Consider the following 25,280-nt stretch of genomic DNA (forward strand, 5'->3'; position numbering starts at 1 on the left):
TGCTCTTCGCCACCTGGTCAAAAAGACAACAGAATTGCAGTGGCTGCCCGCACACCAGAGTGACTGGGAGGAGCTCAAGGTCAAGCTCACCACCGCCCCGGTACTGGTGTTTTTCGACACCACACGGGAAACAAAGATCTCAACTAACATCAGCCAGTCCGGCATTGAGGCGGTACTCCTGCAACGGGACGACATCGCATCATGGGCCCCGGTCGCCTATGCGTCGCGGGCCATGACCCCCACAGAACAGCGCTATGCGCAGATTGAGAAGGAGTGCCTAGGCCTGTTGACTGGCATCGACAAGTTTCACGATTATGTATTTGGTCTTCCGCAGTTCACTGTGGAGACCGACCATTGCCCCCTGGTCGGCATCATTCAGAAGGACCTCAACGATATGACCCTTCGCCTCCAGCGCATTCTGCTCAAGCTCCGGAGGTACGACTTCCAACTTGTCTACACCCCGGGGAAGGATCTCATCATCGCAGATGCTCTGTCCAGGGCGGTCAACACACCGCCCGACTCGGAGGGGTTCGTTTGTCAGGTCAACGCACAAGTAGCCTTCACATCGGCCAATCTGCCGGCCACTGACGCACGTCTGGCCCACATTCGCCGTGAGACTGCGGCTGACCCCCTTCTACAGCGTGTGATGCGCCACATGACAGAAGGGTGTCTCAAGGGGCAGTGCCCACAATTTTAGAACGTCCGGGACGACTTGGCCGTCATTGATGGTGTCCTCTTCAAGTTGGACCGGATCATCATCCCACACAGCATGCACCAGCTTGTCCTCGAACAACTGCACGAAGGCCATCTCGGAGTTGAAAAGTGCAGGCGGAGGGCCCGAGAGGCTGTGTACTGGCCGGGCATCAGCGACAACATCGCCAACATGGTGCTCAACTGCCCCACCTGCCAAAGGTTTCAGCCGGCGCAACCCCCTGAGACCCTTCCGCCCCATGAGTTGGTCACGTCCCCCTGGGCGAAGGTGGGTGTGGACCTCTTTCATGCGCTCGGCAGGGACTACATTATTCTGATTGACTACTTCTCAAGCTATCCGGAGGTCATACGCCTGCACGACACAACGTCATCAGCTGTCATCCGGGCATGCAAAGAAACCTTTGCTCGTCTTGGAATTCCGCTCACCGTCATGTCTGACAACGGGCCTTGCTTTGCGAGCCAAGAATGGTCTTCCTTCGCCATTTCATACAACTTCACACACGTGACCTCCAGTCCCTTGCATCCTCAGTCGAATGGCAAGGCGGAAAAGGGCGTCCATATCGTGAAGCGGCTCTTCTGCAAGGCTGCTGATGCCGGATCTGACTTCTGTTTAGCCCTGCTGGCCTATCGCTCGGCCCCATTGTCCACGGGCCTCTCGCCAGCCCAGCTGTTGATGGGTCGCACCCTCAGGACCACTGTGCCATCCATTCATGCTCCTGACCTCGACCATGCTCCAGTATTGCGAAGGATGCAACAACAGCGTGCTCAGCAGAAGGTGGCACATGACGCTCGGGCGACTGATCTTCCTGCCCTGGCGCCTGGAGACCATGGGCGTCATTCTCCGACCCCCCACCGGGTCGGAGAATGGCCGTTGGCCGCCGTGAATCCCGCCCCCGTCCCCGCCGAAGTCTCCGGTACCGGAGATTGGGTGGGGGCGGGAATCGGGCCGTGCCGGTTGGCGGGACCCCCCGCTGGGTTCTCCGGCCCGGATGGGCCGAAGTCCCGCCCAGAAATTGCCTGTCCCGCCGGCGTAAATCAAACCTGGTATTTACCGGCGGGACCAGGTGGCGTGGGTGGGCTCCGGGGTCCTGGGGGGGGCGCGGGGAGATCTGACCCCGGGGGGTGCCCCCACGGTGGCCTGGCCCGCGATCGGGCCTGTGCCGTGGGGGCACTCTTTCCCTTCCGCCTCCGCCACGGCCTCCACCATGGCGGAGGTGGAAGAGACTCTCCCCACTGCGCATGCGCGGGAAACTGACAGCGGCCGCTGACGCTCCCGCGCATGCGCCGCATTTCCGCGCCAGCTGGCGGGGCAACAAACGCCATTTCCGCCAGCTGGCAGGGCGGAAATCCCTCCGGCGTCGGCCTAGCCCCTCAATGTTGGGGCTAGGCCCCCAAAGATGCGGAGCATTCCGCACCTTTGGGCCGGCGTGATGCCCGTCTGATTGGCGCCATCTTTGGCGCCAGTCTGTGGACATCGCGCCGTTGGGGGAGAATTTCGCCCCATGTCCGCATACACCTACCGGAGGGTGCCTGGTTGGCAACCGCCGAGGTTCTCCGCCACGTGGCTCCCCGCTCATTCCTGGTTCGCATGCCTGATGGCTCCATTCGCCGCCGTAATCGGCGGGCCCTTCGTCTGGTTCCGCGCTCGCTACGAGAGCATGCACCGGTGCCACGTCCTTTGTTGAGCTTCCTGCCACTCTGCCTCTTCCTCTCTTGCCCGTGGTCAGGCCCATTCCTCAGCCGGTGGATCCTGACCCACCCTTGAGGCGGTCAACCCGAATTCGTCGCCCACCTGAGAGACTTGACTTATGAGCCTGTTAGCACATTGGACTCACTGAACTGTTTTACAGGACTGTTAACGAGCTTCTTTTCTTGTCCTTCATTGTTCCAGAAGTTTTCTCTCGTCGTTTGCTGATTGCATTTGTTCTGTTATTGGTACAAACTCGTTGTTCTGTTGCACCTGACACCTTCCTCTGTATATAGTTTAGCCTCATGTACATGTTGTAAATATTGCACACACATACTCAGGTGCACTCAGTACACATTTCTATTTATTAGCATGTAGGCACATATCCTTGTGAAAGGGGGGGATGTCATGATATCCACATGGTGCAATCATACACGCACTGATGGACAGGCAGTTGGACCAACCAGCACACACATAACATCGCAGCCAATCACCAGTGAGAGAACACGCACTATAAAACAGGGAACACCACAGTTCCTGCTCATTATACCAGGAGATAGCTCAGAGCACAGAGCTCACAGCGCGCCACTCAGACATACACCATGTGCTGAGTGCCTCACTAAGATAGTGATAGGGCTGGGTCCACAGGTTAGCTAGTGAAGCACGTACCCAAGCCAGTAGTTAGTTGTTACTGTTGTTTAGACAATAAAACAGAGTTGTACCATCTACAGCCGTGTTGGATCATTTGTGCATCAGAACACCCAACACGACACAGCACACAGCCTCCTGCCCACCCCAGTATCAGGCCACACCTCCCCTCCCCTGCCCCACTCCCCACTGCCACCCTCCATTACCAGGACCGGCTAACTGGGATAAAACGGTGGCTGAGATCAAAACTAGTTAAACTCCGTGTTGAAGTCAGAAGGTTGCAAAGTGCCCGGCAGCACTAAATCTTCCCTGCTTATGTAAGCAGGGAACTTGAATTGCAATCGCTGCAGGAACACTTATGGAACTGATAGTTGATCGATCAAACACTCGAACATTTGTTGAATCGTAGCAGGATCCTCTTTGAACATAATAAATAAAAGCAAGATTAAGTCACACGGACAGCAGGGGAACATTTGTTTCGGTCATTAAGTATATTAATTTATTCATTTTATTTACATAATTATTCTGGTGAATATTCATTTCCTTGTACAACACAGTGTAGGCCTTGGAAACTGATTGTTATCACTTAGAGGCAATGTGCTGGTGCCTGCTTCTTATTTATACTCCGACAGCTCTGTGGTTACATTATTAGTCCCAAACTGAATGATGTAGTGCAGAAATTACAGATATGCAAAATATTGATTCTGCAGTCGCTGGCATGAGTTTGAATTATTACAGCCTAATATTTCATTGGACGCTTACACACTAAAAGCAAAGCCTATGAGAGATGAATGTTTTTGTTGGATCCTTGTCTGCATTTCGCACCGACTGCCCGCTCGGACTTTGGCAGCTGGTCGCTCACTGTCATATTCTAATTAACACTCTGCCCAGGAAATGGAGAAAGAGTCATCCGGTGAGGAATGTCGGAAGTCGCATTTTGTCCCCATCTTAGAAATTAAATGCGAGCCGGCCCGCACGACTGCGTGTTTGGGATTAAGCGAAGGGATGACTTTGCAGCTCTGGCCTTTTGCACCTTCAGGTAGTTTTGGATGGAGAATGTGTTTGCTCCGCACACCCACTTCTCCGAAGGCTGACTGATTTTTACCCCCAAGCGGCCTCTTTGACAGCAATTTCTAAGGGCGGAATTCTCTCATCCTGTGACTCAGTCCCGTGGCGTGGCGGGGACATGGGGTGGTTCACGCCGCGGATGACATACAACATAGAACATACAGTGCAGAAGGAGGCCATTTGGCCCAGCGAGTCTGCAGCGACCCACTTAAGCCCTCACTTCCACCCTATCCCCGTAACCCAATAACCCCTCCTAACCATTTTGGACACTGAGGGCAATTTGACATGGCCAATCCACCTAACCTGCACGGCTTTGGACTGTGGGAGGAAACTGGAGCACCCGGAGGAAACCCACGCACACACGGGGAGAACGTGCAGACTCCGCACAGACAGTGACCCAGCGGGTAGCGAACCTGGGACCCTGGCGCTGTGAAACCACAGTGCTAGCCACTTGTGCTAACGTGCTGCTGACGGTGGTAAAACTCACCCAATCGTCGGGCCCCTCCCTCATTAATTATGTTACTGGGTGTTTCGTGTTGTATTCCGACGCGGGGTGGGCTTGAAGGTTCGTTAATCCACCGTTATGTCCGACCACCATATTTAAAAGGCACCGGGAATCACCTCAGTCAGCACCATTTGCCCAAGATATCGAGAAGTGGTGGGGTGGGGAGGGGGCATTGCGGGGGTGGTCAGGCACAAGCTCCTAGGATTAGTGACGTCTCATCTCTGGGTATCTCCCTGGGTCATGTTGAGGTCAGGAGGGACATTCTGTTCCTGGCCGATGGGAGGAAGAGGTCCAGGGAGTTGAACCCAGCATGGGTGCAGGTGGACAATGCCACCCGTGTCCACGGAGTGTGGCGATGGGAAGCAACCCATTGCTGAAAGAGGATGAATAATCAAACTCGCTCAGCCGGGGTGTTCCATCCATGGTGGCACAATCCACACAGACTCCAAAATGTCAGGCTCCGAGGACCAACGGCAATGTCATGCCTCACGGCCCCTCTTCAGTATCTCCACACTGTGGTGGAGTGACCACTGTGCCTCCTTCACCCTTCAGGTTTGTTTTGAATCACTAGCTTTCGGAGCGCTGCTCCTTCCTCAGGTGAATGAAGAAGTGGGTTCCAGAAGCATATATATAGACGAAGTCAATGATGCTGGACAATGCTTCGAGTGCGAGTCTTTGGAGGTAATTAAATCTTTACAGAATCGCCGAGCTGAAACTTATAGCCAAGTTCCGCACACATGAATATGGTCTCAATTGGGACCTTGGATTGATGTTGCATTACATTAACCCCCACCGTCTGGCCTGGGCTTGCAAAATCCTACCAACTATCCTGGCATGAGACAATTCACACCTCTTTTTGTGATTATCCCTCTCTCCAGTTGCTCCATCTGGACCGGTAAAGACTGGAATTGCAAGTAAAAGTCTAAAGGTGAACATGAAACCATTGTCAATTATTATAAACACCCATCTGGTTCACTAATGTCCTTTAGGGAGGGAAATCTGCCGTCCTTACCCGGTCTGGCCTACATGTGACTCCAGACCCACAACAATGCGGTTAACTCTTAAAGGCCCTCAGGGATGGGCAATAAATGCTGGCCCAGCCACACCCACATCCCATGAACAAATAAACAAAAACCTTGATTTTACAATTCTCACCTTTGTGTTTCAACTACTTTACGGTCTCACCTCCTCCCCAATCTCCATCCTTTCCTCCAGCCCAGTGAGATCTCTGAGCTCCCTGGGGTAAAAGAAGATTACTGCGGGCGCTGGAATCTGAAACAAAATCAGAAAATGCCGGAAAATCTCAGCAGGTCTGACAGCAGCTGTGGAGAGAGAAGGGAGCGAGCGTTTTGAGTCCGGATGACTCGTTGCCAAAGCAAAGCACTAGCCCACCCCCCCTCCCCCTCCCCCCGCTTGTCCCTCCGCGGACGTTGTCAGACCTGCCGAGATTTTCCAGCATTTTCAGTTCCTGATTTTGACCTGAACTCCACTTTCCTGCCTGATCCCTGCAACCCTCGACTCCCCAATTGTTCAATGTGACTCGACCCTCCCCCCCCCCCCCAGTTCTCTGGAGTAAAGAATTCTAAAAGGATTCACAATCCTCTGAGAGAAGGTTTCCCAACTCTGAAAGTCTCCCTGTTTTCCTTGTACGACACACCTTTCAATGACACTGGGCGATTTTTGGGGTCTCACATATAATAGGAATTGCCCTTTGGATTTTGGAGAAAGAGGCAGGCAAATACCTGGAGGAGTAGTTACAGATGAGAGTTTGTGTTGTTTTGGCTGTTTGGGAAATGTGCGGCTGGATCTGTTGATTCCCCCAGCAACGCGCTTCTCGTTGGCGCGCCGTCCGCCGGGGGCGAGATCCTCTACTCTTGCGGTTTGCCAATAAGATTTCCCATTGAAGCCGCCCCAGGCCACCGGGAAACCTGGGGGTGGGGTTGAGCTGCCTGCGGGATCAGAGAATCCCAACGGCTTGAGAATTCCGGCCGTGCTATTTTTTAGAGCCCTCCTTAATCTGCTTGACCGTGACTCAAGTAAAATTTGCTTCTATTCACTGGATTATAAGTTCAACACTAATTTTCTGCTTAAGCGGCTTCTATGCCAACCCCAGCACGGTTTGGCTCCCTCAGGCCTGTTGTTGCTTTCGAGGGAGTAATGAAGTGCTGAAGATCATGCAATGTGCTTTATTCTCATTAGCCCAGAGGTCTATTAATACAAACTCTCAATTTGTTTCTGACTGCACTATTTTGCTGCTCAATTGATCAGGAGAGCGGGGCATCCGGCGGCCAATCAAAACATTGGAAACATTTGACAGATAGGCAACAATGAAATTATTAATCAGATATGGAACTTTAGCCATAGCATACTCCTCCTCTTGACGAGAACTTTTGTTCGAAAGACTTTGAAGGTACTTTCGATTGTCAATCTTACCGGGGGAGGTTGCTAACCCATGCTCCGAATCAGACGTGTCAGTAGCACGATCTGCGTCACAGTCTGCTAAACAACTTAAAGCTCACTAGTGTAGAATTCTTTGACAATAATGAAGTCAGGTTGGGATACAGTCTCCGTGAGAAGATAGATGCGGGTCAGCAAGAGTACAAGTTGGGTTTTAGTATCTCCATGACAGGTTTCTCACCCTTTGTAGCACAGTGGTTAGCACAGTTGCTGCATAACTCCAGGGTCCCAGGTTCGATTCCTGGCTTGGGTCACTGTCTGTGCAGAGTCTGCACGTTCTCCCCATGTCTGTGTGGGTTTCCTCCGGGTGCTCCGGTTTCCTCCCACAGTCTTGGCCGCAACTTTCAACCTCCAGATCAAACGGATCAAGTTTCCCGAATCAAGGCATGGCCATTCGACTGCTGACGATCTTTCACCTTTTCCGGATTCTGGGAGGCTCTTTACCACTTTCCAATTTTTGACGAGTTTCCCTTCGGCTGGAATGATTTATCCTCGTCGCCAATGTTGTATTGTGAGGTGAAGCGATGAGGCAGTGTTATATCACAATAGTGATTTATTCAACTGAGAAGAATTATATACGCAGAACAATACAACTGCTACACAGGCTTTGTTCACATATCTCCCAATAATTCTGACCAAACCCCAATTGCCAGATTTGCGGCTAAACACCTGATAGGTGCACTCTGTCCCCATGGGCTCCGGGCCTGTCTCGTGGCCCGTGAAATATCGCCCCCTTAAAGGGACCACGCTATCACACTCACTTTACACACTTAAATTCAAAATAAGGTCTTCATTGGCTATCGTCGGCGGGATTCTCTAATATTGGGGCTATGTCCCACGCTGGCGTGAAAACCGACGGCAACAACTCCGGCATCAACGGCCACCGTAAGTAAGGAATTCTGCCCTTCCTAGGGGCTAGGTTGCTGCCACACTCGTCCCCGCAGCTCCAGCCGGCTCGGAATGATCCGCATAAGTCCGCGCATGCGCGGAACGGCCAGCGTATTTCCACGCATGCGCGGAATGGCCGGCGTATTTCTGTGCATGCACGGGGTTCCCTTCTCCGCTCCAGCCCCCGGGCAATATGGCGGAGCTCTACAGGGCCCGGCGTGGGGTAAAGTAGAGCCCACAGAACTAGACCGCCCGCCGATCGATAGGCCCCCATCGCGGGCCAGGCCGCCATGGGGGCCCCACCCCCCCACCCCCTCGGGGTCGGATTTCCCTGCCCCCCCCCCTCCAGGACGGCCCCCGCACACACCTTCCAGGTCCCACCGCGTGGAAGCCGAGTAATCCATGCCGGCGGGACTCGGCCACATTCATCGGCCACTCGGCCCATCGGGGTCCATCGGCCAAAACAACACAAACTCTCATCTGTAACTATTCCTCCAGGTATTGCCTGCCTCTTTCTTCAAAATCCAAAGGGCGATCCCTATTATATGTGAGACCCCAAAAATTAACAGCCTCAGTGTTAAGTTTCCACTGTAGTTTTCCACAGTGAAGCATAAAGAAATAGAAATAAAAATAATTACATTAGACACAAATTTGTTCGGCAAATATAAAGTATCAAAAACTGTCGGACCAAACTAAGTTTACTGCGGACCATTTCAACTTAATTTTTCTTCAGTGTTTCCAGGGCCTTGTCAGCAATGGTCCATGATGATCTACAGTTTTGTTCATAGATTTATCTTAGTAGATGTCCTCTGATATTGTTCCGTTATTAACATGTGTGTAAAAGGTATTTCCTTCGCTTGTTAATTTGCACAATGGATTGCATATCTTTCCACCTTCCATCAGGCAGACCTGTGGCGCTGGCTTAACTTTCATGTCAAGGAGTAGAAGAGATATTGGATCAGTACTTGACCTCCTCATTGACATGAAGAGTTGAAAGAAGAAAGATGATCTGTAGGCCTCAAAGCTCGCCAGTGCGTGCCAATGCCTTGAGAGCCTTGCTGTAAGCCAAGCTGGATAATGGAAAATGCATTGTTGGCTGGCCAGCTTATCAAAGCAGCCCCAACGTTCTTTGATACCAGGAACATTAAACCTTAGTTTAATAATACCAGCCTGGTGGTAAGTAGTCTGAGTGTGGTGGAGGAGTAGTTATACAAATTGGAGTCTACTGCCTCCCCCTCTGAACCAATTGTCTTCACACGGTGCCCCATATTTAATAAAGAACAAAGAACAAAGAAATGTACAGCACAGGAACAGGCCCTTCGGCCCTCCAAGCCCGTGCCGACCATACTGCCCGACTAAACTACAATCTTCTACACTTCCTGGGTCCGTATCCTTCTATTCCCATCCTATTCATATATTTGTCAAGATCCCCCTTAAATGTCCCTATCGTCCCTGCTTCCACTACCTCCTCCGGTAGTGAGTTCCAGGCACCCACTACCCTCTGCGTAAAAAACTTGCCTCGTACATCTACTCTAAACTTTGCCCCTCTCACCTTAAACCTGTGCCCCCTAGTAATTGACCCCTCTACCCTGGGGAAAAGCCTCTGACTATCCACTCTGTCTATGCCCCTCATAATTTTGTATACCTCTATCAGGTCGCCCCTCACCCTCCTTCGTTCCAGTGAGAACAAACCAAGTTTATTCAATCGCTCCTCATAGCTTATGCCCTCCATACCAGGCAACATTCTGGTAAATCTCTTCTGCACCCTCTCTAAAGCCTCCACATCCTTCTGGTAGTGTGGCGACCAGAATTGAACACTATACTCCAAGTGTGGCCTAACTAAGGTTCTATACAGCTGCAACATGACTTGCCAATTCTTATACTCAATGCCCCGGCCAATGAAGGCAAGCATGCCGTATGCCTTCTTGACTACCTTCTCCACCTGTGTTGCCCCTTTCAATGACCTGTGGACCTGTACTCCTAGATCTCTTTGACTTTCAATACTCTTGAGGGTTCTACCATTCACTGTATATTCCCTACCTGCATTAGCCCTTCCAAAATGCATTACCTCACATTTGTCCGGATTAAACTCCATCTGCCATCTCTCCGCCCAAGTCTCCAGACAATCTAAATCCTGCTGTATCCTCAGACAGTCCTCATCGCTATCCGCAATTCCACCAACCTTTGTGTCGTCTGCAAACTTACTAATCAGACCAGTTACATTTTCCTCCAAATCATTTATATATACTACAAAGAGCAAAGGTCCCAGCACTGATCCCTGTGGAACACCACTGGTCACAGCCCTCCAATTAGAAAAGCATCCCTCCATTGCTACCCTCTGCCTTCTATGGCCTAGCCAGTTCTGTATCCACCTTGCCAGTTCACCCCTGATCCCGTGTGACTTCACCTTTTGTACTAGTCTACCATGAGGGACCTTGTCAAAGGCCTTACTGAAGTCCATATAGACAACATCTACTGCCCTACCTGCATCAATCATCTTAGTGACCTCCTTGAAAAACTCTATCAAGTTAACTGGTTCCTTCGAAAAGATGAGTGGGAAACCCTTCAGGAAGGGAGTGCAGGTCCTACAAGATGGTGTCTCATGATATTATCAGGTCTAGGAGCTGATGACACTGCAGTATGGTCTCGCCTGGGGACTGGCTTGACTGCTCAGGTAAAATAATTACTCTGTGAGGCCAAACAACATGTAATTTAAACAAACTGATTATCCTGCCCTTTCTTTGGTCCTAGACAATAATCATCTGAAAAGCTAGTGGAGTTCAGGGCAGGCAAGGGCTTCCCCTAGTCAGGCAAATCCTGCCGGAAGCCAGGTCCTGGGCCAGGAAGTGAGCTTTAAAGTTTTATTTCAAGTTTCCTTGTGGACAATCATGGGTCATAGTGCCACCCATTCATATTGGAGCCACTAACTCCCTATACTCTCTCTGAAGATACTATCTGATCTATAGGAGGTTCCCAGGTCATCCTGAGGGTTTTTGTTTGCAGATAACACAGGGCGGGCCGATTCAGGGATTAAAGTGTTAATGCCGGGACAGAATCAGTGGACTTCTACAACAGCAAAGTTGGTGCCGGTCGCGGCGCAATTTCGGAACTGTTAACGGGCTAGCACTGGTACCACGTAGAACACAAGGGATTCCAATGAAAAACAGTGTCTGATTCGCCGGGGTCAGGATTGGTGTTCGAGAGGCTGACGGGCTGCAGCTGCATATCATAGAATTTACAGAGCAGAAGGAGGCCATTCAGCCCACTGGGTCTGCACCAGCCCTTGGAAAGAGCCCACACCTCCACCCTATCCCCGTAACTCAGTAACCCCACTAACCTTTTGGACACTAAGCGACAATTTAGCGTGGCCAATCCACCTAACCTGCACATCTTTGGACTGCGGGAGGAAACCGGAGCATCCGGAGGAAACCCACGCAGACACTGGGGGAACGTGCAGACTCCACACAGTCACCCGAGGCCGGAATTGAACCCGAGACCCTGGAGCTGTGAGGCAGCAGTGCTAACCACTGTGCCACCATGCTGGCCCATATTAGCACTCCACTCCCCATACGCACTCATCCAGCCACAAAGATGGCACTGGTTCTGCTGGAGCGCGCCCATCCCGTTGATGGGTCGGCAGGGACCAGGGGCTACCTCGGGGAGTGGCCTGGGGGGAGGGGGGGCACCCATGGGGGGGGGCACCCATTCGACCCATGGGACTAAGTTCACAGTGGGTAGCCAGCGACATGCTCAGCCCCATGGCTGCCTTGTAGGATGTGGTAATGGTGTTCCGCGTTTGTCCACACCAACCCCACGGCCCACCTCCTGGCCACCCCCCGCTACTCGCCCCCAGCACTAGCAGAAGCCCCCACCCGGTCAGTGCCACAAATGTCAGCACACGATTGCAATGTTGGGTGCTTTTCGTGCCCCCTCACTCTCCCTCAGCAGGCACGGCGCCTGTTTCCCGATTTTTAAAACCGTCAGTGAAACGGGCCGTCGGTAATTCCTCCTGGCGGAGACGGAGCATCGCGAAGGCCCTGGAGAATACCGGGTCAGGCCCGTTAATGGTATGCCAATGGCATTTACTGTGCGTGTGGAGTAGAACGCATTGACGCCGCTGTCGAGGCGCCAGAGCGTGGCACCCCGTCGGGTGCCCAGCGCCGGCCACGATTTCTGGCTCATGCGCGACTCTCCGCCCTTTCCTGTTTCCAGATTCCGTTGACAGCCGCAGGAGAATCCCGCCCATTGTTTCTGCAGAATGTTTGCAGAGAAGAGTTCTTAAAATGCTGTAAATACAGAGAGGTGAAATTGTGCATGTTCTATTCATGCAAATTATTTGGAATAACCACATTTTGTAAAATGCATCGTAAAAATCGAATTACAATGGCTTGACCGAACAAATATACGAAAGCAGAATACTGCGGATGCTGCATCCCAGAAATAAAATAAAGTAAAAATTGAAAATGCTGGAAATACTCAGCACGTCTGGCAGCTGGGGAGAGAGCCAAGTTAGTGTTATAGGTCAATTAATTCATCAGAACTGGTCCTGTATTAATTATTAGGCTTCGAACTAGCACCGGAAACTCGTGACAATGCAGGAAACTAGCCACCAGGGCAAGAAACAAGTAACCAGTTCTGGTAAATGGCCACCCCTGCAGAACATTAGGCCAGGATTTACCGGCCTTGCTAGCCACGGGCGCAAATCCCATAATGGCTGCTAAATCTCGAGAGGGCCAAGTGGGATCTCGGTTTGAGATCTTCCTGGCATCCTCTGCCGGTGACGTGATCAGGCATGGATGGGTTCAACAGGAAGCTAGATAAACACAGGAGAGAGAAAGGAATAGACGGGTGTGTTGCTAGGGTGAGGTGGGGAGAAGTGTCAGGAGACTCCTGCGGAGCCTGAACACCAGCACGGAATGCCTGGGCCGAATGGACTGTTTCTGTGCCATGAGGTTCAAGGTGATTGTTTTGGAGAGTTGGGTGATTGCTGGCAGGATGGGTTAGTTTACGGAATTCACATAGAGAGGCAACTTTAAGTATTCTGCTCATCACTGCCATGTCATGACATGATCTATGAAGATTAGAACGAGTGAGATGTGGGATTAATTACTGAAAAGGTCTGGTAATCATCTCACTCTAGCTTCTAAGCGATGCTGTCTTAATTAATTTTGTCACTCTTGAGTTCATTTTTTAACTTCTTCTCTGCTATACTTTCTCAACATGTCCATTTTGGAGGACTCTGACATTCCAACCACATGTCCACATTGGCTTTCCGCCTACATTTGCTGGTGAAAATTCGATAGGTCCATCAATCGTATTCCCAAACCTGCTCCCATCCTCTGTAACCAGTTCGGACAAATGGGGGTGAAAAGGATTTTGCTAAAATGATTTCCAATATTTATTCCACTGCTGTAGTTAGGTCATTTTAACCAGTTTGCACTGTTGTTGTTTTAAATTTAAGAAGAAATTTTACTTTATACAAGCTGGTCTGGTCTGAGAAAGTAGAATCAATTTATGACAGGTCATTTTCCTGCTGTGATCATTTTTATTATCTTGGGAAATTGTTTTACCGTATGCACAATTCCATCGTTTTGAGAGCGATGGTTATTTGTGGCTAATTAAACAGGAACATGTTCCATTTTGGGGGAATGCAGTGAATAGCCCGAGCAAAATCAGGCGGTGGGGCCCGCTTCTGTCTCTCCACGCCACCTCGACGTACCTCCCCTCACACCTGCTGGGACCGCCACTGGCTGCTCTTTACCTGCCTTCAGCCAGAAAAGAAAGGGTACAGTCCGGGTCCTTGGTCCATTTCTGTCCTTTCCACCTCAGTTACTCATGTTCCTCTAGCCCATTGGGTGATACCTGGTGGTAGATCCTGGAGTAACGATGACTTTACAACCATTGCTTAGGTTGGTACCACATAGCCTCTGAAGCAACAGGCCACGAATCTAAGTCCCAGACCTTTTGATAGAACATACAGTGCAGAATTTATCATGGCCAATCCACCTAACCTGCAAGTCTTTGGACTGTGGGAGGAAACTGGAACACCCGGAGGAAACCCACGCAGACACGGGGAGAACGTGCAGACAGTGTCCCAGCCGGGAATCGAACCTGGGATCCTGGAGCTGTGAAGCCACCGTGCTAGCCACTTGTGCTACCGATTCTTGATTGCAGAATCAAAGCTGACAATGCGAGCGGGAGTACAAAGAGGCTAGCGATGTTTGATTGCTGACTTTTGACTGAGGATTAAACCGAGGTCCTCGTCGGTACTCTTGGGGTAGGTCTAAAAGATTCCATGGTATTATTTTAAAGAAGAGTGATGGAGTCCCATTGATATTTATTCCTCAACCAGCATTACTTCGCTGATTTGGCTATTCTCACATTTCAGTTTGTGGGACCTTATGCAAAATTTAGTTATCACATTTCTTGCCGGACCATACTCCAAAAGTTACTCACTGACTGTAAAGCAGTTTGGGATGTACTGAGGTTGTGCAAGGTTCCACAGAAATGCAAGTCTTTGTTTTTATAGTTCTTGATGGAAGGAAAGTTCCAGCTGTCGTCTCATTTCCGTCTAAGCTGACCACCAACACCTATCTACTGAAGGGTCGGGGTCAGTGGGAGATTCAATGAAGATTCTAGGATTCTTCGCCCTCTTGTGGTCGTCCTTTGAAGAACCAGCAGAGATGTGAGGGGCAAAATAGCCTCTTTCTCTCTCTCTTTCTCTCTCTCCTTCTCTCTCCGCTATGACATTCTAGGATTCTGACCCTGACTTTGATATTAAATAATATCACCTTGGACGTAAAGCAAACTGGAGATTTATTACCATTTATGTTATCGCCAAGCTCAAGCTCATCCCCAGAATGTGAAACAGAAGGAGTTTGTTCAGCCCCTCAAGTCTGTGCTGGCCCTTGGAAAGAGCTATCAAATTAGTCCCACTCTGCTGCTCTTACAACTCAACATTCCACTTTTTAAAATGTCCTTTTCAAGTATCTCCTCTCGAAAGGAAAGTCCCCCAAAATAACCTATTTGAGCTAACTTAATTTACTTACATACAAATTAGGAGCAGGAGTCGGCCATTCAGCCCCTCGAGCCTGCTCCATCATTCAATAAGATCATGAGGATGGCACGGTGATTAGCACTGCTGCCTCACAGCGCCAGGGATCGGGTTCAATTCTGACCTTGGTTGACTGTGTGGCGTTTGCACGTTCTCCCCGTGTCTGCGTGGGTTTCCTCCGGGTGCTCCGGTTTCCTCACACCGTTCGAAGATCTGCAGGTTAGGTGGATTGACCATGACAAATTGCCCCTTAGTATCCAGGGATGTGCAGGCTAGGTTATGGGGTTACGGGGATAGGACGGGGCGGACAGGGTGTGGACATGGGTGGAGTATTCAATCGAAGAGCCAGTGTAGACTCAATGGGCCAAATAGCCTCCTTCTGCACTGTAGGGACTCTATTCTATGATTCTGATTTGACTCTGGCCTGAACTCCACACTCTACTGACCTCCCAATAACCTTTGATTCCCTTGTTAGTCAAGAATCTATCTACTTCTGCCTTAAAATTATTCAATGACCCTACATCCATTCTCTGAGGAAGAGAGTCCCAAAGATTTATGGCCCTCTGAGAGAGAAAACCTTGTTCCTCATCTCTGACTTGAACCCTTTATTTTTAACGTGTACCACAGTTTTCACCACCTCCACACGGGGAAACATCCTCTCAGCGTCCGCTTATGTATTCTGACAATATCTGATGGCCAAGACTGGGCAGCAGGCACAACAATGCCTGCTCAGTCAACCAATAGAGTTGAGATACTTGCAGAATTGCCAAATCACGTTTGCAGGTATGAGGGGGCCTGGACTCTAATGAGCCACTTTCAAAGCAAAACGTTCAAAAGCTACAATCAGAACCTCAACATTTAAAACTGTCCAGCTCATTCTTTCCCGGGAGTGGTTCTCGTGAGCACTCTTTGCTCGGTAGGAAATCCGCAGAGTGCTCAGGCAAAACACGGTAGGAAGGGAACAGTTATTTGGCCACGAGTCAACCCTGCCGATCTGAGCAAACACCACACTCACAGCCAAAGGGAATCTAATACCCGGAGAGACTGCAAGCAATGTTTTTATATATATTATATAAAAGAACAGATTAAGGAGCAGCTACACCAGAGGAAGACTTACTGACCATGAATCTAAATGGATGGATTACACCAGTGGTGACCTGCATGGCTTGGTGCACACTGAGGGACATAATGATGATGGATTTGCAGTCAATGCATGACAGGCTGAAACATGGGTTTGCACAGAGATGTTATTTCCCAAACCCAGTTTTAAACACATTCGGATCTTCCCTCCCAGAGACTGCGACGCTGAAGATTTTTTAATTTCGGCGACCACACCGAGTGTGATCAGCTATCAGCTTCAGCACTCTTATCAAACCTCATGGTGCAAATTGAATTCTGGATCCATGTTAGGAAACAAACCATTTTGTGAAACGTGATAGCCCTCGGACCCTGAAGGGAACCAGCTATTTCTGATAGGTAAAAGGGTCATTGCTTTAGCCATTTTGATGTAAATACTTTGTTCTTTAGAGGGATACAGACCCAGGAAGTGTAGAAGATTGTAGTTTAGTCGGGCAGCATGGTTGGCACGGGCTTGGAGGGCCGAAGGGCCTGTTCCTGTGCTGTACTTTTCTTTGTTCTTTGTACTGAAGCCCAGTTTGAAATCCATTTTAAAATGATTTCATCATAAGACTTCAAGCATAACCTTAGATTACAAAAACACACAGCTTGCAGTAACAAAAAGCACAGAATTTGAAACATCCACAGGCTAGCTAGTTAAAGCAGCAGGGTAGCATAGTGGATAGCACAATTGTTTCGCAACACCAGGGTCCCAGGTTCGATTCCCGGCTTGGGTCACTGTCTGTGTGGAGTCTGCACATTCTCCCCGTGTCTGCCGAATGGCCTCCTTCTGCACTGTAAATTCTATGATTCTATGAAATGCAACATTTCTACTGAAAAGTTAAATTGACATTATAAACTGTCCATTGTTCTAATGAGCAGAATTGCAGAAGTTCAAATCAGGTTAATTAAAAATATTGAACATTACCACAATCTGATCAAGGTCAAAATAAGCACCATTACAACATGAATCCACCATTGTTCAGAATATGAATAGTATAGCAGTCAGCAGAAAAAACTGTAGAAACCAGAGCTGATTAAAAGTATAAATCACATTCCAACACACGACAAGCATCTAAAAAGCAACATATCTACAGCTGTGTTGCATATTCATGATTGACAACTGACCATCTAACCAAATGCATTAGAGACTCATCCAAGCCAATCAGCACATTACAGGGGTAGGGACAGATGGAGTCAGACTGACAACATTTTCCTTGAACATAGAGGTCTGGGCAGCCATTTTCCATCCAGGATCACTCTATACTATTTACCTAACTACTCGCTATCCTTATTTTGTATTTTCATATTTCTACTCTAACTCTTAAAGTCTGTGCAAGCTGTTTTTGCTTTGAGCAAGAAACCATTATTGTATTTTGAAAGTTAAATCTGTTTGCAAACTACTAAGTCGATTATATCTCTTAAAATCTTCTGCTGGCAGGGGCTTTATTGAGAACATTTGATTTGTAACCACAAGAAGATCTCAAACTCTCAATTATAATCAATCGACACAATAAAAGGTTTTGTTTTGCATCCGAGACGTATAGCTTAAATTTCTACTGAGTTCAAAGTGTATACCAGACTACATTTAAACCGCATGGTAGATTTCAACAGACCCAATCATGTTTTACTTGCTTTGCACTCTTGCGTTAGAATGAAGCCATAGTGCACAAATGTACAAGGGAATCCATGACCCTCCAGTCACCATGAGTATGGGGTAGGTTCGATGAGATTTGGTTGTCCCCGGATGTCACTTTCAACCAGAAAGGACTTTGGGAAAGAAATGCTTATGCCTATCCAATCAGAAAATTGGATTCTTGCTTAAGAGCACTAAAATTTAGAACAATTATAGACCGAAAGATTGGCCATTCGCAGAAGGCTCCTCAGCTTCTTATTTTGTATGCTCTGCCTTGCCCGCCCGATGTTGTATCCCACGGGAGAGAACGTTCACTGGATTCTTGGAGTTGCCCCCAATCAGTCTGACATTGACACTGATACATTGTAAGGCCTGTATCAACCAATGTGTTATGTAGAGTGTGGCACTGATACATTCAGGCAGAGTGCCCCATTACTTAGTCTCTTGGTCCAGTTAGCTGGGGGATTCTTCAAAACTCAAAGCCTAGACTTCAGGAATATTTGTGAGGCGGGTGCAGAGGAAATCTTTCGGATTCATTTCTAGGATACAGAATGGTTGTGTGTGTCGGCAGATCACCTGTGAGTCCTTATTCCGAATTGTAAATTTTCTTCTGAATTAATTTTTTAATTCACTCATGGGATGTGGCCGTCAGTGGCAAGGGCAGCATTCATTGCTCATTCCGGAGTGCCCTCAAGAGTGTGGTGGTGAGCTGCCTCCTGGACCGCTTGCAGGCCTCATGGTGTAGGGACCCATCCTGCTGTTAGGAAGTTCCACAAATTATTTGACAGCACCTTCCAAACCTTTCCCACCTAGAGGGACAAGGGCAGCAGAGGCACGGGAACACCACCGCCTGCAAGATCCTCCCCCAAATCAGACACCGTCATGACCTGGAACTAACTGCAAAGTGGGTGCACCTACATCACTTGGGCTGCTGCGGCTCGCAAAGGCTTCTCACCACCACCTCCTCAAGGGCAATTAGGGATGGGCAACAAATGCTGGTCATCCCAGCACTGCCTGTAGCCATGAATGGTGTTGTGAAGTTATGTAGCTATAAATACAAAGTTATAAGAGAATTGAGCTATAAATAAAGAGTTATAAGATTAAAATATGTAAGGGTTAAAGGATTAAAATGCAAAGCAGAGTTCAGATTAAACCCAGCAGGGTGCAACATCTTCCTTCCTACCTGCTCCCTCCTGTAAACCACACCCTCCCCCACCCTACCCCTCGGCTGCGCCCTTCTAACCAACTTACCCGAACCCTCCTGGACCAAGAACCTAGACAACGCTGCTCCAGGGATCCATGGGTCTTCATCTTCTTCTGTAGTCCCGACAGTGGCCGCTGATACCTTACTGGCATTGCCAGGACTGATGGAGGTGCTGGCCACTCGATTGGGCAGAATATTCAGAGGGCGGGACGTCCTCCCCAGTGGGGGGTGGAAATCCCACTCGGCCCTTGTTACGACTGTGGGTGGGGGTGGGGGTGGGGGGTGGGGGCTGGGGGGGGCGGGGGGTGGAGTTGACGTGGAGCACGTTGGCTCTGTGCCAATTTTGTTGTCTGGGGTTCATCAATATTATTCAGCTTGTTGAATTTAAAGTAGAATGATCAGCTAACTCTTCCATGACCAACCCAATGTGAGTTATTTTATTCTTTCACATGAGGGCAGGGGCAGCATTCGTTGCCCTTCCCTAATAACCCTGGAGAAGATGCTGAAGAGTCTTCTTATTGTTCGGCCATGTCAGAGGGTAGCTGAGATTCAACCATGTTGCAATGGGCCCGGAGTCACATGTAGGCCAGACCGGGTAAGGACGGCAGATTTCCTTTCCCAAAAGGACATTAGTGAACCAGATGGGTTTTTACAGCAATTGACAATGGTCACCACGACTGAGACTAGCTTTTTAAAGAAGAAATTCCAGATTTATGTAATTGATTGAATTGAAATTCCCCACTTGCTTCTTATTAAAATTAATTTGGAGTACACAATTATTTTTTTTTCCAATTAAGGGGCACTTTAGTGTGGCCAATCCACCTCATTGCACATCTTTGGGTTGTGGGGTTGAGACCCACGCAGATACAGGGAGAATGTACAAGCCCGGTGCCGGGATCGAACCCGGGTCCTCAGCGCCGTGAGGCAGCAGTGCTAACCACCGCGCCACCGTGCCGTCCAAATTCCCCACCTCCTATGGTGGCTTTTGAACTTGCGAGGCCAAACGAAAATACCCAACACCACATCATCAGGCCCTTGAGAGGCAGATGCAAAGCAATCTGGAATTTCCTCAATCTGAATGTTAATTGGAAAATGCCACAAAGTCGGGGCCGGGACCAATATGTTCTGACTGGCAAGTGGAACGAAACGGAACCACCTGGTTTGTCGCATATCGCAGGGGGGAATAATGCAGAAAAGGGCATTGCTTCCTTGCGCTTGGATTTCGTCGAAGAATCCAGGTTTGCACAATTGCCATGTTGGACATAGATCCCCAGTTGTAAATAATTCACAGATACAGGGCCCTGCTGTTCCAATGTTGCAATGAGACATCACTGCTGGAACAGAGATGTGGCTGCAATGAGCACACTCTAAATTAGTTGAGAATTTTCAGAAGGCTGTTATTATTGAAATGGTAACTACACGCTTCTTTTCACTCCTGGGAAATGATATCGATACAGATTGACTTTTAACAGCGCTGAGGAAAGATGTAATGAGTAACATTGAATTTCTAAAATAGAAAAAGGCCATAATAATGTCAAGGCGATTGGGAGGGCTTGATTATAGCAATGTTGCGGCAATGGAGGACAGTACAGTTTTACTTAGAGAATAATTGTTAATAAATTGAAAGGTCACTTGCTACAATAATTAACTTTTGTTTGCGTTCCTCGCCATGTAGCTGCTCTCCCATCAAATTACATGCCGGGTGCTCACGAGTTAGACATTGAAGCTGATTGTTTTTCTAACCATCTTTCAAGCTTGGTCCAGGGGACTTCACTGCACCCAACTCTGTGACAGCCAAATATTTTATTTAGTTTATGTGGTAGTATGCATTAGGGGTCATGTGGGACTGTGAAGCCGTGATGTCATTGGCTGACAGATCCCGGGTCCTGGTTGGCCGTTGACCTCTAGCTCCGACCTGAAGGCGGAGTATAAGAACCAGGAGTCCTCCCCCGCAGGCAGTCTACTAATGAACTGCGGGGGAAAAGTCACGCTTAATAAAGCCTCATCGACTTCACTCTATTCGTCTCTCGGAGTCTTTGTGCGCTACAATTTATTAAGCGTGACTAAAGGACTATGGAGCTCAGGATCATCCCGGAATGCCTGAGGATCAGCCCCCACGCAGTGAACGCAGCAGCAGCTTTCAAGCACTGGCAGACTTGTTTCGAGGCCTACCTCAGAACCGCCCCCGGCCGGGTCACAGAAGACCATAAACTACAGGTCCTGCACTCGAGGTTAAGCACGGAGATTTTCTCTCTCATCGAAGATGCAGAGGATTTCCAGACGGCGTTCGCAGCACTAAAAAGTCTCTATGTTCACCCAGTAAACCAGATCTACGCTCGCTATCAACTCGCAACGAGACGGCAAAGTCCCGGAGAATCGATAGATGAATTCTACGCCGCGCTACTAATTTTGGGACGGGCCTGCAGCTGCCCGCCGGTGAACGCAAATGAACACACGGACATGTTAATGCGCGATGCTTTTGTGGCAGGTATGAACTCCTCCCAAATCCGCCAAAGACTTTAGAAAAAGAGTCGCTAGGACTCTCAGAGGCACGGGCCGTAGCAGCCTCCCTAGACGTGGCCGTGTGAAACACCCGCGCCTACGGCGCCGACCGCGCGGCAGCCCATTGGGCTCTGTATGCACCCGTCGTGACAAACCCACCCCCCCCCGGACACCCCACAGGCTTGCGCGGTTCAAACGCCAAGTCGCACCGGGGGAGCCCGCTGCTATTTCTGCGGCCAGGCGAAACACCCCCGGCAGCGCTGCCCGGCCCGCGCAGCGATCTGTAAGAGCTGCGGGAAAAAGGGCCATTTCGTGGCTGTGTGCCGGTCCCGGGAGGTCGCCGCGGTCCCAGGAGAACAGGGAGCCCTGCACGCCTTTTACGCTCCCCAACCCCCCCAGCGCCCCATGTACGACCCGCAGGCGCAACCACCTTGGGTCCCGACCACCGCTCTCCCCGGAGAACAGGGAGCCCTGCGCGCCTTTTACGCTCCCCAACCCCCCCCCCCCCCCGCGCCCCATGTATGACCCGCCGGCGCTACCACTTTGGGTCCCGGCCACCGCTGTCCCCAGAGAAGAGGGAGTCCTGCGTGTTCCTAACGCTCCCCAACCCCCCCAGCGCCCCATGTGCGACCCGCAGGCGCCGCCATTTTGGGTCCCGGCCACCACGAGGGGAGGAGGGGCGCCGCCATCTTGGACCACCCCAGACCTGTACGATGCATGGGGGTGGCCATTTTGTCCACCCCCGCCGCCATATCGTGACCCCCCAGCCATGTGCGATGCATGGGGGCAGCCATCTTGTTCACCCCCGACGCCATCTTGGACGGCAACAACGGACCCCAGCGTCGACGGCTCCACGGGGTTCGAAGAAGACGCTCAACCATTACAACCACGGCTGGCTTCAATGACGCTGGACCAAGCACGGCCCCGGACGCTCCAGACGACGACGACAACGGTGCTGATAAACGGGCACGAGACACCATGCCTGGTCGACTCCGGGAGCACGGAGAGCTTTATCCACCCCGACACGGTAAGACGCTGTTCTTTGACCATCCGTCCCAGCGCACAAAAGATTTCCCTAGCTGCAGGATCCCACTCCGTACAGATCAAAGGCTTCTGCATAGTTTCCCTAACGGTGCAAGGGAGAGAGTTCAAAAACTACAGGCTCTACGTCCTTCCCCAACTCTGCGCCCCCACATTACTGGGATTAGACTTCCAGTGCAATCTACAGAGCCTAACCTTCAAATTCGGCGGCCCAATACACCCACTCACTATCTGCGGCCTCGCAACCTTCAAGGTTCAGCCCCCATCCTTGTTTGCAAACCTCACCCCGGATTGCAAACCCGTCGCCACTAGGAGCAGACGGTACAGCGCCCAGGACCGGACCTTCATTCGGTCCGAAGTCCAGTGGCTACTGAAGGAAGGCATAATCCAGGCCAGCAATAGTCCCTGGAGAGCACAGGTGGTAGTAGTAAAGACAGGGGAGAAGCAAAGGATGGTCATAGACTATAGCCAGACCATCAACAGGTACACACAACTAGACGCGTACCCTCTCCCCCGCATATCCGACGTGGTCAATCGGATTGCCCAATATAAGGTCTTCTCCACCGTGGACCTCAAGTCCGCCTACCATCAGCTCCCCATCTGCCCAAGTGACCGCAAGTACACAGCCTTCGAGGCAGACGGGCGATTATACCATTTACTAAGGGTCCCATTTGGCGTCACAAACGGGGTCTCGGTCTTCCAACGAGAGATGGACCGAATGGTTGATCAACACGGGTTGCGGGCCACGTTCCCGTATCTCGACAATGTAACCATCTGCGGCCACGATCAGCAGGACCACGACGCCAACCTCCAAAAATTCCTCCAGACCGCTAAAGCCTTGAACCTCACGTACAACGAGGACAAGTGCGTTTTTAGCACCAACCGGCTAGCCATCCTGGGCTACGTAGTGCGCAATGGGATAATAGGCCCCGACCCCGAACGTATGCGCTCCCTCATGGAATTTCCCCTCCCGCACTGCTCAAAAGCCCTAAAACGCTGCCTGGGGTTCTTTTCATACTACGCCCAATGGGTCCCCCAGTATGCAGACAAGGCCCGCCCCCTAATACAGACCACGACCTTCCCTCTGTCGACAGAGGCTTGCCAGGCCTTCAGCCGCATCAAAGCGGATATCGCAAAGGCCACGATGCGCGCCATCGACGAGTCCCTCCCCTTCCAGGTCGAGAGCGACGCCTCCGACTTAGCTCTAGCGGCCACCCTTAACCAAGCGGGCAGACCCGTGGCCTTTTTCTCCCGAACCCTCCACGCTTCAGAAATCCGCCACTCCTCAGTGGAAAAGGAAGCCCAAGCCATAGTGGAAGCGGTGCGACATTGGAGGCATTACCTGGCCGGCAGGAGATTCACTCTCCTCACGGACCAATGGTCGGTAGCCTTCATGTTCGATAATGCACAGCGGGGCAAAATCAAAAACGACAAGATCTTAAGGTGGAGGATCAAGCTCTCCACCTTCAACTACGAGATCTTGTATCGTCCCGGAAAGCTGAACGAGCCATCCGATGCCCTATCCCGCGGCACATGTGCCAACGCACAAATTAACCGCCTCCAAACCCTCCACGAGGACCTCTGCCACCCGGGGGTCACTCGGTTCTACCACTTTATTAAGTCCCGCAACCTCCCATACTCTTTGGAGGAGGTCCGTACAGTCACAAGGAACTGCCACATCTGCGCAGAGTGCAAACCGCACTTTTTCAGGCCGGATGGTGCGCACCTGATTAAGGCTTCCCACCCCTTTGAACGCCTTAGTCTGGATTTCAAAGGACCCCTCCCCTCCACTGACCGCAACACATACTTAATGTGGTGGACGAGTACTCCCGCTTCCCATTCGCCATCCCCTGCCCTGACATGACCGCGGCCACAGTCATTAAAGCCCTGAACACCATATTCACACTGTTCGGTTGCCCCGCATACGTCCACAGCGACAGGGGGTCCTCCTTCATGAGTGACGAGCTGCGCCAGTTCCTGCTCAGCAACGGTATAGCCTCGAGCAGGACGACCAGCTACAACCCCCGGGGCAAGTAGAGGGGGAGAACGGCACGGTCTGGAAGACCGTCCTACTGGCCCTACGGTCCAGGGACCTCCCAGTTTCACGGTGGCAGGAGGTCCTCCCGGACGCTCTCCACTCCATCCGGTCGCTACTGTGTACTAGCACTAACCAAATGCCTCATGAGCGCCTCCTCGTCTTCCCCAGGAAGTCCTCCTCTGGAACGTCGCTGCCGACCTGGCTGGCGGTCCCAGGACCCATCTTGCTCCGAAAACATGTGCGGGCGCACAAGTCGGACCCGTTGGTCGAGAGGGTTCGCCTCCTCCACGCGAACCCGCAGTACGCTTACGTGGAGTACCCCGACGGCCGACAGGACACGGTCTCCCTGCGAGATCTGGCGCCCGCCGGCAACACACACATACCCCCCGACACCAATCACCCCCTTCCTGCCACCGCCGCACCCCGCGACCGCCCCCTTCCCAGGAGGATCGGTCCTCCTCCCAGGCCCGACCAGGAGTGAAGCCCAAGCTGAAACCGTAAGGCTCCCGGAGACGACAACACCGGAACAAGCACCACCACCACCACCGGGGCCGAGGCGATCGACACGGACGACCAGACCGCCCGACCGACTTGTGGCGTCGATCTAACACTACAATATGTAGACTTTTAACGAGAACATTTTGTCTTTTTCTCCTGACGATTACTGTAAATAGTTCGAAAAAAAAAAAACCTTGTACATACTGTAATAACATGCGAAAGTTTTC

This window comes from Scyliorhinus torazame, chromosome 15, assembly GCF_047496885.1.
Source record: "Scyliorhinus torazame isolate Kashiwa2021f chromosome 15, sScyTor2.1, whole genome shotgun sequence".
In the NCBI taxonomy this organism is placed as follows: domain Eukaryota; kingdom Metazoa; phylum Chordata; class Chondrichthyes; order Carcharhiniformes; family Scyliorhinidae; genus Scyliorhinus; species Scyliorhinus torazame.